At 42.8% G+C, this 20,228-nt stretch overlaps 1 protein-coding gene across 8 annotated transcripts in view; it reads left to right on the top strand.

Annotated features, from left to right (window-relative positions):
• The first annotated feature begins 6,268 nt into the window (after window positions 1-6,268).
• Window positions 6,269-20,228, top strand: part of LOC140721728 (cAMP-regulated phosphoprotein 21-like) — a 342,335-nt gene continuing 328,375 nt past the window's right edge. For all 8 annotated transcript variants that reach the window (XM_073036862.1, XM_073036911.1, XM_073037093.1 and 5 more), the window contains exon 1: window positions 6,269-6,383. The gene's annotated coding sequence lies outside the window, so the exon portion shown is untranslated. The remainder of the gene's footprint in view (window positions 6,384-20,228) is intronic.

The raw sequence follows: 20,228 nt of genomic DNA, 5'->3' as shown, positions 1-20,228 counted from the left end.
GCTCTGTTTGGCAGATTTTCTTAAGCCTTGAAGTAAATTCTGTCAGGAGTTTTCCCCTTATTGCAGTAGGATCTATTTTCTTTCCTTGTTGACATCCCAGAAACTTACGTGTTTCATATTCATCAATCAGTTGTTTTGTACCCTGCTGCTCTGGTTTGTGTTCTCCTAGCTCCATTGCACCTTTCTTAATGTTTAATGTTCTGCATTTAATCCAGTCCAAAGTTCATGTCTATATCTTTTGAATATATCTTGTTATTATTAATAGTTATTATTTAACCACAATATACTTGCAGAAGAGCAGAAAGGATATGAAGGGTAAGAGTATGAAAAGATGTAAAGAACAACCAATAATAGACCAAGCAGGCGGAAAAGGAGAAATCTTTCATGTTGTTATATTGACAACCAAAAAGCATTTGACTCTGTCCCACACTCGTGGTTAATAGAAGTTCTTAATATATATAAACTGCACCCGATACTTGTGAATTCGCTACAATATCTGATGAAACACTAGCGTGCTATAAAAACCTCATCTAGAACAACCAAAATAAACTGAGGCATTTTCCAGGGCAACTCTCTCTGTCCATCATGGTTTTGTCTAGCTTTAAACCCACTCTCTAATTTACTTAATTGGATGAAAATAGGATATTAAATCAGAAACAATGAAATTAATTATACCTTGACACCTCCTATACATGGACAATTTGAAACTGTACATTCTTTCATCAGTGAAACTAAAGCAATTAATTCAAAGAGTAGAACTATTTTTGAAAAATATAAACATGAACTTTGGAGTAGATCAAGTGCAGAACATTAAAAACATAAAGAAAGGTGCAATAGAACGAGAAGAGTATAAAACTGAGCAGCAGGGTACAACATGAAACATGGATGATTGGACGAATGAGAAAAATATATCAGGGCTATCACAAGCAAACAAAAGAGATCACAGTGTGATAAAGAGAAAACCTTTGACAGAATTTATTTCAAGGCTTAAGAAGATCTGCCGAACAGACTGAAAATATAACAAAGGCAATATACACTTCCACTAGACCCATATTAATGTATTCTTCGGGATAAAAGAATCTTGGTCTGAAACTCATCTGGAAACTTTACAAAGAAAAATAAGAACTGAAATGACGAATTTTAGAAAATACTCTGTACATTTGAAAACACTTAGATTAACTCTCCCAAGCACAGACGGAGGAAGAGAAATAACAGACATCAAAAATGTACACAACGTTCAGCTAAAACTTTTAAGGACATATTTTCATCAAGGACAGGATTCAGCACTCCATGAGAGCATATGCAATTCTGATAAGGAGTACACACCACTAAATTTAAATTAAAGCACAACCCCCAAAAGAAGAAGTAATTATCATCACAGAGAAAAGACATTCAGATAGAACAATCCATAATAACTGCCCATATATAATATTACAGGATAAACAAACAAAAACAATGTACTCATTAGATATAGCCATTCCAAACACACATAACATAGAAAAATCAATAAGTGAAAAACACCAGAAATGGCAACACACACAAAACGCTGGAAGCACCAAGCAGGTCAGGCAGCTTCTGCAGGAAAGAGCACACAGTTGACTTTTCAGACCGAGACCCTCCATCCATCAATACTGCCTGACCTGTTGAGCTCCCCCAGCATTTTAAGTGAGTTGCCTCGGATTTCCAGCATCCACAGATTTTCTTGTGTTTGTAACACCAGAAATATGCTGAATTAAAAGAGGAAATGGAAAGACAATTGAACAGGAACCAAAGTATGCACTGTCCCAATAATAAAATCTACAATAGGTAAGATCTCAAAGTCACAACACAATAGCACTAAACAATTAGGCCTACACAGCAATATTTATGTAAAGCCACAATACCAAACTCCACTAGAATAGTGCAAAAGTTCCTAGCAATTGAGAAATGAGTGTGCTTGGCTGTGCAGGTACCTCAGGTTATACCAGCTTGAGCAGAGAAAAAAAAAATAATTTGACTAATTTTGCAAAGAATTAAAACTTTAAAATATGGGCAAACCTAACCAAAGGGAAATTCCATTCTCTCTCCTTGCAATTTCTTTGAATGCTTTCTTCAAAGATACTTTATATAGGGTGCAGTTCTGGTCACCAACCTTCAAGAAAGATATCCATAAAATTGACAAGGAAAGTGGAAGTGTACAAGGATGCTGCCAGGGAATGGATACCTGAGTTAGAGGAAAAGGTTAAATAGGTTAGGACTTTGTTCCCTGGAGCATAGGAGAATGAGGGGAGTGGTATGTAAAATGATGAGGGGTATACATAGGGTAAATGCAAGCCGGCTTTTTCCACTGAAGGTTGGGTGAGACTAGAACTAGAGGTCATGGGTTAAGAGTGAGAGGTGAAATGTTTAAGAGGAATCTCTTGAGGGGGAGCTTCTGCACTCAGTGTGGTGAGAGTGTGGAACGAGCTGGCAGCAGAGGTGGTTCAGTTTCAATGTTTAACCCTTACATACAGTTCCTATTCTATACCTTCACAGTATGGTCTGGGTTAATTTTGACCCAGACTAATAATCTCCTCATACCAAGTGTCAACAGCAAATTTTGAACCACTGATCTATTTAGAATGTGTAAGTAGCCTATCTGACACTAATAAATGGATGATTAATCCTTAATTAATGTTTCAGAGATCTAAAATCCATTTCAATAGATATGGGTCAAATTTGACCCGGAACAGCCTCAATGTATAAAAATTTGTAGCTCCTGTACAAAAGTATAAAATTTTTAAATATTTAATTTTTGCGTATTTTGGGTCACTGTAGGAAAAGTCATAATATTTTGGCTTAAAAATGGCATTTAGTGTGTTTTTACTGCTGTCAAATGTCAAAACAGGTCAAATTTGACTCAAACAGTATGTAAGGGTTAAGAGAAGTTTGGATAAGAGCTTGGATGGGTGGGGTATGGAGGGCTATGTGTCCAGCTGTGGGTCACTAGGGCTAGGCAGAATAACTATTCAACATGGACTAGATGTTTCAGTGATGTAGTGCTCTGCGACTCCAGATCGTCTAAGAATCTGCTGACAGGAAATCAGATATTATGTTGTTTGTGTACTGAGATGCAAAAACAAACTGGCCAGGGATATGAACAAAAATAAAAATGGCCAAGGAGAGGTTCCCAACTCTACTGAAGGAATTGCAAAATAAACATGTCAAAGAACCGATTAGACAGTATGCTCCTACGACACTGAAAGAAAAAAAAATGGAGAAATATTAATGAATGAATTTGAACTTAAGAAAGTTCAAAGCTCAAAGTAAATTTATTATCAAAATACAGTGCATGTATGTCGCCATATACAGCCCTGAGATACGTTTTCTTCCAGACATTCTCAATAAATCATTGGAGTCATGGTCTTTGGTTCAGGAGCCTGATGGTTGAGGGCTAATAGATGTCCCTGAACCTGGAGGTGTGAGTCTTGCATCTCTTGTACCTTCTTTTTGATGGCAGCTGTTAGAAGAGAGCATGTCCTGGCTGTTGGGGTCCCTAATGTAGTATCCACACCAGGACCACCAGATTCAAAAACAGTTACTTTTCCCAAGCAATAAGCTGATCAACACCTCTGCCCACTATCCCATCCTCCACAACTCCCACCAACACTTTACTATTTCCTGTCAATCATCTAACGTATAGACACGACTCTCCAGTGTCATTTTATGGACAATTTACAGTATGTATATACGCTGTTATGCTTTTTTTAAATTATTATTGTGTTCCTTATCTTATTGTGTTTTTTTGTGCTTCACCATAAGATCATAAAACATAGGAGCAGAATTCTTCGGAATTAGACAAAGGTAGAGCAGCAGATGTAGTGTATATGGATTTCAGTAAGGCATTTGATAAGGTTCCCTTGTGAGGCTCCTTCAGTAAGGGATGAGGCATGGGATCCCTTGCTTTGTTGATCCAGAATTGGCTTGACCACAGAAGGCAAAGGATGGTTGTGGATGGTTCATATTCTGCATGGAGGTTGGTGACCAGCGGTGTTCCACAGGGATCTGTTCTGGGACCCCTCTTCATTGTGATTTTTATAAATGACCTGTATGAGGCAGAAGAAGGGGTTAGTAAGTATGCTGATTTCACGAAGGTTGGGAGTATTGTGGATAGTCTGGAGGGTTGTCAAAGATTACGCGTGACATTGATAGGATGCAAATCTGGGCTGAGAAGTGGCAGATGGATTTCAAAGGTAAGTGTGAAGTGGCTGATTTTGATATGTCACATTTGAAAACAGAATATAATATTAATGGTAAGACTCTTGGCAGTGTGGAAAATCAGTGAGATCTGGGACTCCACGTCCATAGAACACTCAAAATTGCTGCACAGGTTGACAGTGTTGTTAAGAAGGCGTATGGTGTGTTGGCATTCATCAACCATGGGATTGAGTTCAAGAGCTGTGAGGTAATGTTACAGCTATGTAAGACCTTAGTTAGACCCCACTTGGAGTACTGTGTTCTGTTCTAGTCACATCACTGCAGGAAGGATGTAGATACTATGGAGAGAGTGCAAAGGAGATTTACAAGAATATTGCCTGGATTGGGGAGCATTCCTTATGAGAATAGATTGAGTGAACTTGGCCTTTTCTCCTTGGAGCATCAGAGGATGAGAGGTGATCTAATAGAGGTGTATAAGGTGATGAGAGGCATTGAACGTGTGGATAGTTAGAGGCTTTTTCTCAGGGTTGAATTGGCTAACAAGAGGGGGCATAGTTTTAAGGTGCTTGGAATTAGGTACAGAGGGTATGTCAGAGGTAGGTTTTTCATACAGAAAGTGGTGGGCGCATGGAATGCACTCCGAGCAAAGGTGGTAAAGGCGGATACGATAGGGTCTTTCAAGAGACTCTTAGATAGGTACATGAAGCTTAGAAAAGTAGAGGGCTATGCACTAGGGAAATTCTAGACAGTTTCTAGAGTAGGTTACATGGTTGACACAACATTGTGGGCCAAAGGGCCTATAATGTGCCGTAGATTTCTATGTTTCTATTCAGCCTATTGAGTCATTGTTTTGTGGCTGGCTGTAAGGAGATGAATCGCAATGTTTTATAATGTATACATATTTTGATAATAAATGTACTTCGAAAGATACTGTGAAGTTCATTCTCTGCATCAAAACAAATTAGAGAGTATTGTGCAGGACAGATTTCAGCAGTCTGCACACTTTCAGCTCCAATACAACAAGCCCACACCTGCAGATCTTTGGAATGTGGGAGGAAACCAGAGCGCCCAGAGGAAACCCACATGGTCATGGGGAGAACGTACAAACTCCTTACTGACAGCAGAAGGAATAATGACGCTACCGTACTGTCCCACGGTGTAGTTCGGATAAATTCGAACTACATTCAAAAGGTTAAACAAATTCAAAGGAAGGCATGGGAGCCCGAGAATGCAGGGCTAACTTCGTGTTTACTGCAAGTGAGGTATGCACGTATCATGTGGCAGCGTGATGACGTATGCAATTCATGTAATTATATGCTTAACCCATGATTAATTATTTAAATGAACAAGAATGATTAAATCAAATTCTCTCTCTCTACACACACACACACACACACACACACACACACACACACACACACACACACACACACACACACACACACACACACACACACACACACACACACACACACACACACACACACACACATATATATATAGAAGAAAGTCCTAAAGAAGGTTCCCAGCCCAAAGGGTGTGTCTGAAGGGAGTTTTGCACATTGTCTCGAGGGAGTAAAGATGTGTGCTGTAGCCCTTTGATTCTATGGTTAGCACAGCGGTCAGCACAACACTTTGGTACCAGTGACCCGGGCTCATTCTCGCCACTGCCCGTTACTGCATTCTCCCCGTGACCATGTGGGTTTCCACCAGGTGCTCTGGTTTCCTCCCACAGTCCAAAGATGTACCGGTTGGTAGGTTAATAGTCATTGTAAATTATCCCGTGACTGGGCTCGGATGAAATCGAGAGATCGCTGGGCAGTATGGCTCGAAAGGCCGGAAGTGTCTATTCCACACTAAATAAATAAATGATGTGTTGTAACTTTTGTTTTTTAAACTTCAGTAATTGCTGTAATGTGCAAGATATTGAGGAAAACAAGACGGACACATCAAAACCTTCATTAGACCCTCTGCTAGAAAGTGTAAGCAAGTCAGAACTATTCTATTTCAGCCCTTCAATGTGATTGGTTAATTGTGGTCAAATGGCTGATTGTCTCTGTATGTCTCAGAACAGGTGCTGCACAGCTCTGCATTTGGTATCTAGCAAACCCTCGTGCCGTCAGCTTGGCAAGGTCCAAACAGTTCCATCAGGAAGGATCTGTATTTTCATAACTTTCAGAACTTCATCTGTTCCTTTTGTGCATGAGGTGAGTAAGATCTTAAAACTGAAATCTGAGTTTGTGTTTAACTAGGGGTGAGTGATTTGGGTGAACAGCCGTATATAGTGAGACTATTACATGGTGCTTGAAGGGAGTACAAGTCTGATCTCTGGAAACTTTTCAGTAATATTATCCAAGATCTGTAGCGAAGATTGAAAGCAAGTGTCGATGTGTAAGTACCAGTTATACCTCTGCTAATAATCTGCAGACTGGTTTGTACATATGTCAGCTGCGACTGATTACTTGAATAGACTCAAAAACTGAAGCAATTAAAGCTAAATTCACCTGATCACTGTACGTTTTGAACTTGTTAATTCTGACTAAATACATTCTTAAGTTGTTGATCCATGTGAGTTGGTAAAACTGAAGCCTGGAAAATAAGTCTAAGGGTAATAATAATCACGTCTGACTGACTGTCATTTCTGCCGGCAAGCACTGTTGTTGATTTCGCAGAAATGTCCATATCCACGATAAAGCATTGTTGTTTGGGAAAGTTCAAGTTCAAGCTGATTGTCATTCAACCATACGCATGCATACGGCCACACAAAACAGCGCTTCCACAGACTACACGGTACATATAATGCACAAACACAACACATGAAGTAATATTACCACAAATAAATTAGCAAGTAATAAGGTGCATTTATGACACAAGTTAAAAAGTTAATTATAATGCCACTGGTGCTTCCTGTGTGATGAGACCTGGGTGGTGGCGGGGGGTTCAATAGACCTTGTTATATGAAGGAAGTGAAATCACATTGTATGTTGGTGTACAATTCATTCCTGTGCTGGAGAGAATCCTTAGATTTTTGAATATTAATGTGGAAAATACAGTCTAGTACAGGGGTTCTCAACTTTTTTTTCTGCCATGGGGCCTTGATGTTAGAGGGGTCCGTAGACCCCAGGCTGGGAACCCCTGGTCTAGTAGATTCTTTCAGGTTTCATTTGGATTTCTTTTTGCTATGAGTTGTTTTACTTAGGGATAAAAAGGTGTAGGATGCGATAAGAGTATATTACCTCCATTTTCTCAGATCAGTTGTTCTAATTGGTCTTTTCCTGTGAATGTCTGCAAGAAAATGAATCTTGAGACAATAGACGCAACATATACATATTTTACACACTTTGTTAGGTACCTAAAATGTGGTCACTGAGTGTCTATGTTTGTGACCTCCTGCTCTGTAGCCCACCCAGTTTAAGGTTCAATTTGTTGTGCATTCAGAAACGCTGTTCCGCACAGCACTGTTGTACCATGTTTATTTCAGTTACTATCACCTTCCTGGCAGCTTGAGCCAGACTGGCAATTCTCCTCTGACCTCTCTCATTAACAAGTCATTTTCACCCACAGAGCTGCTGCTCGCTAGTTGTTTCCTGTTTCTCGAACCATTCTCTGTGAACTCTACAGACAGTTGTGCGTGAAAATCCCAGGGGATCAGCAGTTTCTGAGATACTCAAACCAGTCTGTCTGGCACCAACAATCATTCCACAGTCAAAGTCACTTGGATCACATTACTTCCAGATTCTGATGTTTGGTCAGAACTGCAACTGAATTTCTTGACCATGTCTGCATGCATTGAGTTGCTGCCACATGATTGGCTGATTAGATATTTGCATTAATGAGCAGGTGTACAGATGCACCTAATAAAGTGGCCTCTGACTGTATGAATATCACTAATAAAGTTGATCCTTGATCCTTTAATGATCAATTCACTTTAATCTTTGAAATGATGAATCTAAATCTTAAATTTGTGGAGTGTTTTTGCTATTTGGCCCCAGCTTCAGTTAAGAAAATGCTTTTGACAATTTTATTCTAGAGAGTCATAGTTCAGTGTAGTATTAATAAATATAAAGCACTAAGTATCACAACTGGTTTGAAGATTATGTATATTTTCTGAACCTTGTAATTTATTTGCATTTAAGAAGTAATCCTGTACTAATCCAATTTGTGAAGGGATTATTGACTCTAAGATTAAGAGTTAAAAACTGTTATTTAATAATAAAAAAGCTTCAGTTCCTTCCTCAACCCCACTGAGCAAGTGGGAACTGGTATGCCCAGAAGCTGTTGTGTTATTAATAGAAACCGTCTTCGATAATTGGAATATGCCAGGCTAGAGTTTTAAGCAACAGCTGTCTTTTCCATGATTTTCATTGTTGAAAATCCAGTCAAGAGCTCAGCAGGCACCATTTTTCCCTCTGAGAACAAAATCATTATTTCCGAACAGTTCGAACACAGAACATGGAACTTCACAGCTCAATACTGGCCCTTCGACCCGTGATGTACTGCCAACCTTTTGATGTACTCTAAGATAAATTTCACCATTCTCTCTTTTAAAGCACGTTGTTTTAAAGACAGAGATTAGCTTTATTTAGATCACCTGGACAATACAAATACCTATGCTATTTATTGACTACAGCTCAGTGTTTAACACCATCGTTCCTACAGTTCTGATCAAAAAGCTACAGAACCTGAGCCTCTGTACCTCCCTCTGCAACTGGATCCTTGACTTCCTCATTAAAAGACCACAGTCCGTGAGGATTGGAAATAACATCTGCACCTCGGTGACAATCAACACTGACGCACCTCAGGAATGTGTGCTTAGCCCACTGCTCTACTCTCTCTACACCCATGACTACGTGGCTAGGCACAGCTCAAATGTCATCTATAAATTTGCTGATGATACAACTATTGTTGGTAGAATCTCAGATAGTGACAAAAGAGTGCATAGGAGTAAGATGTGCTTGCTAGTTGCTTGATGTCACAGCAACAAATTTGCATTCAAATACAGTAAGACCAAAGTACTGGTTGTGGATTTCAGAAAGGTTAAGAGGAGGGGAACACACACCAGTCCTCTTCAAAGGATCAGAAGTGGAAAGAGTGAGTACTTTCAAGTTCCTGGGTGTCAATATCTCTGAGGATCTAACCTGGATGCAATATATCGATACAGCTATAAAGAAGACACAACTCTTTATTAGGAGTTTGAGGAGATTTGGTATGTCAGCAAAGACTCTTGCAAGTCTCTACAGATGTACAGTGGAGAGCATTTCTAACTGGCTGTATCACCATCTGGTATGGGGATGCCGCACAGGACTGAGATGAGCTGCAGAGAGTTGTAAACTTAGTCAGTTCCATCATGGGCACTAGCCTCCATAGTATCTTCACAGAGTGATGTCTCAAAAAGGTGGCATCTACCGTTCAGGACCCGCACCATCCAAGACATTTCCTTCTCTCACTGCTGCCATTAGGAAGGAGGTAGAGGAGCCTGAAGACATACACTCAATGATTCAGGAACCCATCTATTTAATCCTAGCCTAAACATAGGACAATTTACAATCACCAACTAACCTACTGACCTGTCTGTCTTTGGATTGCGGGAGGAAGCTGCAGCTCCCAGAAGAAACCGATGTGGTCCCAGGAAGAATGTACAAACTCCTTACAGACAACGGTGGGAATTGAACCTAGGTCACTGGTACTGTACAGCACTGTGCTAACCACTACGCTACCATGTTGCCCCAAACTGTAACTGTTCACTCTTCATTTCCCTCCATAGCTGCTGCCTGATCTGCTGGGTCCCTCCAGTATTTTGTGTGTTCCAATATTGTACTGTGTATGGTGCCCATAAAAAGTATGCACCCTCTTGAAAGTTTTTGTTTTATTGCTTTAAAACATTGAATAACAGTGGAATTAATTTGGATCTTTTCAAAGTGAAAAGATCTCTACAAAGTGATCTAAATTGATTACAAATATAAAAGACAAAATAATTGATTGCATAAGTATTCACCCCCTTCAAGTCAGTATTTAGTAGATGCACCTTTGGCAGCAATTACAGCCTTGAGTCTGAGTGGATAGGTCTCTATCAGCTTTGCACATCTGGACACTGCAATTTTTCCCCATTCTCCTTTACAAAACTGCTCAAGCACTGTCAGATTGCATGGGGATCATCAGTGAACAGACCTTCTCAAAACCAGTCATCTCTGACTTGGCCACTCCCGGACATTAACTTTGCTGTTTTTAAGCCATTCCTGTGTAGCTTTGGCTTTATGCTTGGGGTCATTGTCATGCTGGAAAACAGATCTTCTCCTAAGTCACAGTTCTCTTGCAGACTGCATCAGGGTTTCCCCCTGGATTTCCCTGTATTTTACTGCATTCATTTTACCCTCTACCTTCACAAGCTTTCCAGGGCCTGCTGCAGTGAAGCATCCCCACAGCACGATGAAACACCACCATGCTTCACGGTAGGGCTGGTGTGTTTTTGATAATGTGCCATACATAGTGTTCAGCCTGATGGACTAAAAGCTCAATTTTGTTTTCACTAGACAATAGAACTTACTTCCAGCTGACTTTAGACTCTCCCACATGCATTCTGGCAAACTCTACCCAAGGTTTCATGTGAGTTTTTTTTCTACAGTGGCTTTCTCTTTGCCACTTTCTGATAAAGCTGTGTCTGGTGCAGCACCTGGGGAACAGTTCTCTCATTCCCCAGAGTGACCACTTCCTCTGTCTGGCACTCATCCCCCAAACTGACCACTCCCTCTGTCCAGCCACTCATTCACCATTCTGACCACTCCCTCTGTCCATCCACTCATTCCCCATACTGACCACTCCCTCTGTCCATCCACTCATTCCCCATACTGACCACTCCCTCTGTCAATAGACAACAGACAATAGACAATAGGTGCAGAAGTAGACCATTCGGCCCTTCGAGCCTGCAACGCCATTTTGAGATCATGGCTGATCAATTACTATCAATACCCAGTTCCTGCCTTGTCCTCATATCCCTTGATTCCCCTATCCATAAGATACCTATCTAGCTCCTTTTTGAACGCATCCAGAGAATTGGCCTCCACTACCTTCCGAGGCAGTGCATTCCAGACCCCCACAACTCTCTGGGAGAAGAAGTTTTTCCTTAACTCTGTCCTAAATGACCTACCCCTTATTCTCAAACCATGCCCTCTGGTACTGGACTCTCCCAGCATCTGGAACATATTTCCTGCCTCTATCTTGTCCAATCCCTTAATAATCTTATATGTTTCAATCAGATCCCCTCTCAATCTCCTTAATTCCAGCGTGTACAAGCCCAGTCTCTATAACCTCTCTGCGTAAGACAGTCCAGACATCCCAGGAATTAACCTCGTGAATCTACGCTGCACTTCCTTTACAGCCAGGATGTCCTTCCTTAACCCTGGAGACCAAAACTGTACACAATACTCCAGGTGTGGTCTCATCAGGGCTCTGTACAAATGCAAGAGGATTTCCTTGCTCTTGTACTCAATTCCCTTTGTAATAAAGGCCAACATTCCATTAGCCTTCTTCACTGCCTGCTGCACTTGCTCATTCACCTTCAGTGACTGATGAACAAGGACTCCGAGATCTCTTTGTATTTCTCCCTTACCCAACTCTACACCGTTCAGATAATAATCTGCCTTCCTGTTCTTACTCCCAAAGTGGATAACCTCACACTTATTCACATTAAACATCATCTGCCAAGTATCTGCCCACTCACCCAGCCTATCCAAGTCACCCTGAATTCTCCTAACATCCTCATCACATGTCACACTGCCACCCAGCTTAGTATCATCAGCAAATTTGCTGATGTTATTTTCTATGCCTTCATCCAAATCGTTAACGTAAATGGTAAACAGCTGTGGTCCCAATACCGAGCCCTGTGGCACCCCACTAGTCACCACCTGCCATTCCGAGAAACACCCATTCACCGCTACCCTTTGCTTTCTATCTGCCAACTAGTTTTCTATCCATGTCAATGCCTTCCCCCTGATGCCCTGAGCTTTGATTTTACCCACCAATCTCCTATGTGGGACCTTATCAAATGCCTTCTGAAAACTGAGGTACACTACATCCACTGGATCTCCCCCATCTAACTTCCTGGTTACATCCTCGAAAAACTCCAACAGATTAGTCAAGCATGATTTACCCTTGGTAAACCCATGCTGGCTCCGCCCAATCCTATCACTGCTATCTAGATATGCCACTATTTCATCCTTAATAATGGACTCTAGCATCTTTCCCACCACCGATGTCAGGCTGACAGGTTGATAGTTCTCTGTTTTCTCCCTCCCTCCTTTCTTAAAAAGTGGGATAACATTAGCCATTCTCCAATCCTCAGGGACTGATCCTGAATCTAAGGCACATTGGAAAATGATTACCAATGCATCCGCAATTTCCAGGGCCACCTCCTTTAGTACCCTAGGGTGCAGACCATCTGGACCTGGGGATTTGTCAGCCTTCAGTCCCATCAGTCTTCTCATCACCGTTTCCTTCCGAATGTCAATCTGTTTCATTTCCTCTGTTACTCTATGTCCTTGGCCCATCCATACATCTGGGAGATTGCTTGTGAAAACAGATCTAAAGTACTCATTAAATTCTTCTGCCATTTCTCTGTTTCCCATAACAATTTCACCCAATTCATTCTTCAAGGGCCCAACGTTGTTCTTAACTATCTTCTTTCTCTTCACATACCTAAAAAAGCTTTTGCTATCTTCCTTTATATTCCTGGCTAGCTTGCGTTCGTACCTCATTTTTTCTCCCCGTGTTGTCTTTTTAGTTAAGTTCTGTTGTTCCTTAAACACTTCCCTATCATCTGTCCTCCCACTCACCTTAGCTCTGTCATATTTCCTTTTTTTTAATGCAATGCAATCTCTGACTTCCTTTGTCAACCACTGTGGCCCCTTTCCCCCCTTTGAATCCTTCCTTCTCTGGGGGATGAACTGATTTTGCACCTTGTTCATTATTCCCAAGAATACCTGCCATTGCTGTTCCACTGCCTTTTCTGCTAGGCTATCCGTCCAGTCAACTTTGGCCAGCTCCTCCCTCATGGCTCCATAGTTTCCCCTGTTCGTCTGCAACACTGACACCTCTGAGCTACCCTTATCCTTCTCAAATTGCAGATAAAAGCTTATCATATTGTGATCACTACCTCCTAATGGCTCCTTTACCGCGAGATCGCTTATCAAATCCTGTTCATTACATAACACTAAATCCAGAATAGTCTTGTCCCTGGTCGGCTCTCGTACAAGCTGTTCCAAGAATGCATCCCGTAGGCACTCTACAAACTCCCTATCCTGTGGTCCAGCACCAACCTGATTCTCCCAGTTCACCCGCATGTTGAAATCCCCCATAACTACTGCAACATTACCTTTGCCACATGCCAATGTTAACTCCCTATTCCATAACCCAATATCCATGCTACTGTTTGGTGGCCTGTAGACAACACCCATTTGGGTCCTTTTGCCCTTACTGTTCCTCAGTTCTATCCACACAGACTCCACTTCTCCTGATCCTAAGTCCCCCCTTGCAAAGGACTGAATCTCATTCCTCACCAACAGTGCCACCCCACCCCCTCTGCCCACATTTCTGTCCCTACGATAGCACGTATACCCTTGTACATTCATATCCCAGGTCTGATCTCCCTGCAGCCATGTCTCCGTTATCCCAACAACATCATAGTTACCCATTCGCACCTGAGCTTCAAGCTCATCGGCCTTATTTCTGACACTTTGTGCATTCAGATATAGAATTTTTAGCCCATTTCTCCTCCCTCTGTTTGAATTGCTGCCTATTGTGCTTAACCCAGCTCCTCGAACTCCCATCGGGCTATACGCCCCTAGAATTTTGTTGTCCTTCCTAAATTTACTTATTCTTTCTGCACATTTAACTCCATGTTCCATCAGACCATCCCTCTGTACATGAGTCCTTCTTATCACTTGTCCCGCCCCACCTTCCTCTACTACACACTTAATATTCCGGAACCGTGTAGTCCCCACCTGTCCTTTATTCTTCCTCTCGCTATCCTCACTCACATTCTGGATCCCTGCCCCCTGCAAATTTAGTTTAAACCCCCCCCCCAAGAAGCACTAACAAACTTCCCTGCAAGAATTCATTCCCCATACTGACCACTCCCTATGTCCGGCCACTCACCCCCATACTGACCACTCCCTCTGTCCATCCACTCATTCCCCATACTGACCACTCCCTCTGTCCATCCACTCGCTCCCCATACTGACCACTTTCTAGCTGGGAAAAAAAATCCTCCTCAGGTTCTTAATAACTCTTTCACCTCTCACCTTTTATCGATCATTATCATTATCAGCATCATCATCATATGCCATGTTGTACATCGTGGACAATCATATTTTTTTGTTCTTTTTTGATCCTTTTTTTTATTGCTCTCTTTTTGCACCACTCATTAAATTTATTTTATGTATGTTTCTAATAGTAATTTATATTTTAAAGCTATTTATTGCAATGTACAGCTGCCGCAAAACAAAATATTTCACAATATGGTTGGTTGGCAGCTGTCTGTCTCAAAGGGCAATGGGTGACGATGATCATCACAAGCCTGGTTCAAAGGTATAGAGATCCTGAGATGCCCAGTCATCAAGATCCCCTCTCGGCCTCACCAGTGTAGTCCAAAGGAAAGCTTATGAAGCAATACATTGGCCACCAGCTTGACTGCTGGAGCTGCCCGAAGAATGTTCATAGAAAAACTACAGCACAATACAGGCCCTTCAGCCCACAAAGTTGTGCCAAACATGTCCCCACCTCAGAAATTACTAGGCTTACCTATAGCCCTCTATTTTTCTAAGCTCCATGTATCTATCTGAAAGCCTCTTAAAAGACTCTATCGTATCCGCCTCCACCGCTGTTGCCGGCAGCCCATTCCACGCACTCACCACTCTCTGAGTTAAAAAACTTACCCCTGACATCTCCTCTGTACCTACTCCCCAGCACCTTAAACCTGTGTCCTCTTGTGGCAGCCATTTCAGCCCTGGGAAAATGATGTCTAGCCACTTTAGGGATTCCACTCTGGATTTGCTGTCTTGGTCTACTCGCGTAGCCTTTGGCTCTCCTGAGGCTGCCCACAAGGCACGTATATGCCAGTGATATTCAAACTGATTTTGATTCTGATATACCATAGCTATCTGTGGCAATGAACTCTACAGATTTACCACCCTCTAGCTGAAGAAATTCCTCCTCATCTCTGTCCCAAAGGGACATCCCTCTACTCTGAGGCTGTGTCCTCTGGTCCTAGACTCCCCCACTATAGGAAACATTCTCTCCACATCTACTCTATTTAAGCATTTCAATATTTGGTTTGTTTCAATAAGATTCCCCATCGTTCTTCTAAACTCCAGTGGGTAAAGGCTCCAAGTCATGAAATGCTCCCCCCTTGTATTAACACCTTAAATTCCAGGATCATTCTCGTCAACCTTTTCTGGAACTTCTCCAACTCCAGAATGTCTTTTCTTAGATGACGATGATCATCATTGTATAACATGGGTGATCATGGTCTTTGACCATGGTTGTTCTTGGCAAATTTTTCTACAGAAGTGGTTTGCTACTGGCTTCTTCTGGCCAGTGTCTTTACAAGACAGTTGACCCCAGCCACCCAAAGACCTAATCCCTTTTGTTTTGATTCCCCAACCCTCAGAAAAAGGCTGTGTGCATTCATCTGTTTATGCCCTTCATAATTTTATACACCCTTGTAAGATCTTGCCTCGTTCTCCTTTGCTCCTGTCAAAAAGGTCCCAACCTGCTCAACCTCCCTCCATATATCCCTTCCTCACATCCCAATGACATCCATGTGAATCTCCACAGTATTATTTCCAGTTTAATGACATCCTTCCTATTGTAGGGTGACTGAAACCGAACAGATTCCTTTTAACCTTTCTCCCTCTGAACTTAAATATTTGTCCTCTAGTTCTTGGAATTTTAATCTGGAGAAAAGAAAGATTTAGATTCAAATTAATTTGTCACATGTACATTGAAACATAAAGGTGGCGGGGTGGAGATACGTCTCTACCAAAGGAGATGTAAGGTGCTCCTTCCCTCCACTAGCCTGTAAGTCATCCCTGGGCAAGGGGTAGCACCTGCAAGGGGTAGCACCTCCCAATCAGGGTCCTGTGAAGCCATGGGAGCTGGTGGTGGATGGTCGTATGAGCAGCTGGTGCACATCGCAAGTCCTGCTTAAATGACCATTGACACCAGGCAGACAATCCCTGAAGAGTATTGACGATGGCTGGGATCACTCCATCTTGTAAAGACACTGCCCAGAAGAAGGCAATGGTAAACCACTTTTGTAGAAAAATTTGCCCAGACAAACAAGACCATGATGGCCTATGTCATACAACACAGTACAAAATGACATTGAAAGATACAGTGAAGTACATTGTTGCATCAACAATCAACACAACCTAAGGATATCTGGGGGGCAGCCACACATCATGGTACCAACATAACATATCTGGTAGGTCAACACAGAGCACGACACGGTAGCGTAGAGGTTAGCACGACACTATTACAGCTTGGACTTTGGAGTTCAGAGTTCAGTTCCGGCTTCCTTCCCATGTCTGTGTGTGTGGGTTTCCTCCAGGTGCTCTCATTTCCTCCCACAGTCCAAAGAGTACCAATCAGAAGGTTAATTGGTCATTATAAATTGTCCTGTGGTTAGGCTGGGGTTAAATTGGTGGGTTGCTAGGTGGCGTGGCTCAAAGAACTGGAATGGACTGATCTGCGCTGTATCTCTAGATAAAATAAAAATAACAAGCAACAAAGCTATAACAGGAAAACAAACCTCCTTCTTCCTTTCCCGCCACCCTCCCACCCCCACAACCAGAACCAGACAGCCTCCAACTCCAGTTCAGGCCTCTGGACCTTCAGCCATTGGGTTTTGACTTCCAGACTTCCGATTGACCTTTGGACTCTGACCCTCAGTATTGACTCCCGACTAGGTGATGACAGGACCCTGAACTGCAGGCCATGACCTTACTCTCCCCATTTCTCTCATTATCTAATAAACTATCAGGTATCCTGTCAGCCTTGGATGTTCCAAAGAATACAACCTAACATTTTTCCAATCTCCCCTTATTAGCTTATGCCCTCTAATCCAGGCAGCATCCTGGTAACTTTCTTCTCCACCCTCTCCAAAGCGTCATTCCTGTAAGGAGACGACCAGAATTGCAAACCATACTCCAAGTGAAATCTTATATAGCTGCAACGTTTCTTCCTGACTCTTGTACTCATTCCCCTGACCATTGAAGCAAAGCGTGCCATATGCCTTCTTCACCATCCTGTCCATGCATTGTCCGGCCCTCGTGCCTCCTGTTCACATGGATATCTGGCACTGGGACCCAGCAAGCTGGGCCATCCAAACATCCACAGACGTCCTTTGTCACCCGTCCACACCACAGCCACAACCGGAGTTCACACTCAGCAGAGGATGCCTACAACCTCGCAGTGACCAACCATCTCCCAAAAGCTTGAAAGTCAAAGCCCAAAGTTCAAAGACCAAAGTTAGACAGTCTGGAAGTTGAGACCTGATATGTCTGTGAGTCTACAAATCTGGGCCAGAGATTGGAGATTGGAGGTTGGAGCCCAAGAAGTCTGCCCAGGGATTGGAGGCCTGTCTGTGTGTGTAGCTGCGTAGGTGGGAGGGAGGAAGGGGGCTTGTTTTGCTGCTGTGGTGTTGATGTTGAGATTGCTTGTGTTATTCTGCTGAACCTTGTGGGCATGCTACAGTACTCGCAAAAGTCTTGGGCACATATATACGCCTAGGATGCCTAAGAACTTTGCACAGTAATGTAGTAATTTATTGTATTGCACTATACTGCTGCCACAAATTAAAACTGATTTCATGACATATGTGAGTGATGATAAACCTGATCCTGATATAGATCTCTATTGTGGACTGAGAGTGGGAAGGGGGCAGGGAGAAGGGAATCATGATTGGAAAAAGGGGAAGGGAGAGGGGAGGGAGTGGGAAGCACCAGAGGGACAGTTTGTAATGATCAATAAACCCATTTTTTTTTTGGAATCAAATGACCTTGCCTGGTGCCTCAAGGCTGGGTGTGTCTGCACTCACCCCACCCCTGGCACTCCTTCCCTGCCACCTGTCACACACCTCTCCCTGGGGCTCCACCCTCGCTGTTCCCAACAACTTTTGCTTTAGACAGGTTTACAAACTCAAACTTGGCTTCGCATTGACAAACACAGTGCTTTGAAAACATAGTGGGCAGCTAGTCTATATATGCTGTACATATGTGCCTAAGACTGTAGGTTGGTGCCAGAACGCGTGGCAACATTTGTAGGCTGATCCCAGCATATCCTTGAGTTGTGTTGGTTGTCAATGCAAATGGCGTACATGGGCGAATCTTGCCCTCTGCTCTGCTCATGCTGACCGATGCAGTGTGGATTGAGATGGAAGTGACTGGAATACCTTCACCATTATTTCATGAGCAGTTCAGTGTCTAGTTGCAACATGGCTTCTTGTACTCAGTGCCCGGACCACCGAAGGCAAGTGTGCCATCTGCCTTCTTCACTGCCCCACCTGACTGACCCTTGTACATCCAATTCCAGGCCCTTCGGCCCACAGTGTTGTACTGACTTTTCAACTAACTCTAAGATCAAATTAACCCTTCCCTCCTATATATTCTTCCATTCTTCTATCACCCATGTGCCTATCTAAGAGTTTCTTAAGTGTCCCTAATGTATCCGCATTATCTTTTTTGCATTGGTGTGTTTCTAATTTGGATTCGGGAAGCTGCCCACTGCAGTTTATCATTTAAGTGTTAATTTCTCTAAGCAATGGTATACTTGTGTTCTGCCTTCACCTGCAACAGAGAATAAATTTGCCCATCTCCTTTCCCCCATGGTCCATTCTCTTGTCCAATCAGATTCCTTCTTCTTCAGCACTTTACTTCTTCCACCTATCACCTCTGAGCATTTGACTTCACCGCTTCTCTCCCACCTGCCTAGCTTTTCCCCTCACCTGGCTTCACCAATCACCTTCCAGCTTGTACTCTGTCCCCTCCTCCACTGCTGCTCATTCTGGCTTCTTGCTCCCTTCCTTTCCAGGCCTGATTTAATTTATTCCTTTTATTCAGATACAGCACGAAACAGCCCCTTCCAGACCAACAAGGCCCAGCAACCCACCTATATTTAACTACAAGTGGGACTTTCCAGTGGCCAAACGTATTAATTCCCAGTCCCATTCCCTTTCTGAAGTCTCGATCCATGGCCTCCTCCTGCTAAAATGAGTCCACCCCAGGGGAGGAGTAACACTTCATATTCTGTCTGGGTAGCCTCCAACCTGATGGCATGAATATCGATTTCTTCTTCAGCTGAACAAAAACCACCCCCCCCCCACATTCCTCACTCTGACTTTTTTACTTCTTCTTACCTGCCTATCATTCCCCCTCCCCCCTGGGTCCCTTCCCCCTTCCTTTTCTCCCATAGTCCACTCTCCCTTCCTATCAGATTCCTTCTTCTCCAGCCCTTGACTTTCCCCGCCCTGGCTTCACCCATCACCTTCCAGCCAGCTTCCCTCTATCTTCTCATTCAAGCATCTTGCCCCTTCCTTTCCAGTCCTGAAGAAGGGTCTCGGCCGTTTGCTCTTTTCCGTAGATGTTGCCTGACCTGCTGAGTTCCTCCAGCATTTTGTATGTGTTGCTTTGGATTTCCAGCACCTGCAGATTTCCCTTAGCCTAGTCACAGGACAATTTACAATGACCAATTAACCTACTAAGTAATACATCTTGGGACTTTAGGTGGAAACTGGAGCACCAGAGTAAACTTACACAGTCACTGGGGTAACGTGCAAACTCCTTACACAGACAGCATCAGAACTGAACTCCAACTCCAGGATGTACTGAGGTGTAATAGCGTTGTGTTACCGCTATGCTACCATGGCCTGAAATGTCATCTCTTTATCCTTCTCCATAGATGCTGCTTGACCTGCTGGGTTTCTCCAGTATTTTGTGTGTGTTGCTCCAGATTAGATAGATAGATAGATAGATAGATAGATAGATACTTTATTCATCCCC

Source organism: Hemitrygon akajei, chromosome 1, assembly GCF_048418815.1.
Source record: "Hemitrygon akajei chromosome 1, sHemAka1.3, whole genome shotgun sequence".
Classification (NCBI taxonomy): domain Eukaryota; kingdom Metazoa; phylum Chordata; class Chondrichthyes; order Myliobatiformes; family Dasyatidae; genus Hemitrygon; species Hemitrygon akajei.
This window is presented reverse-complemented; position numbering and strand designations above follow the sequence as displayed.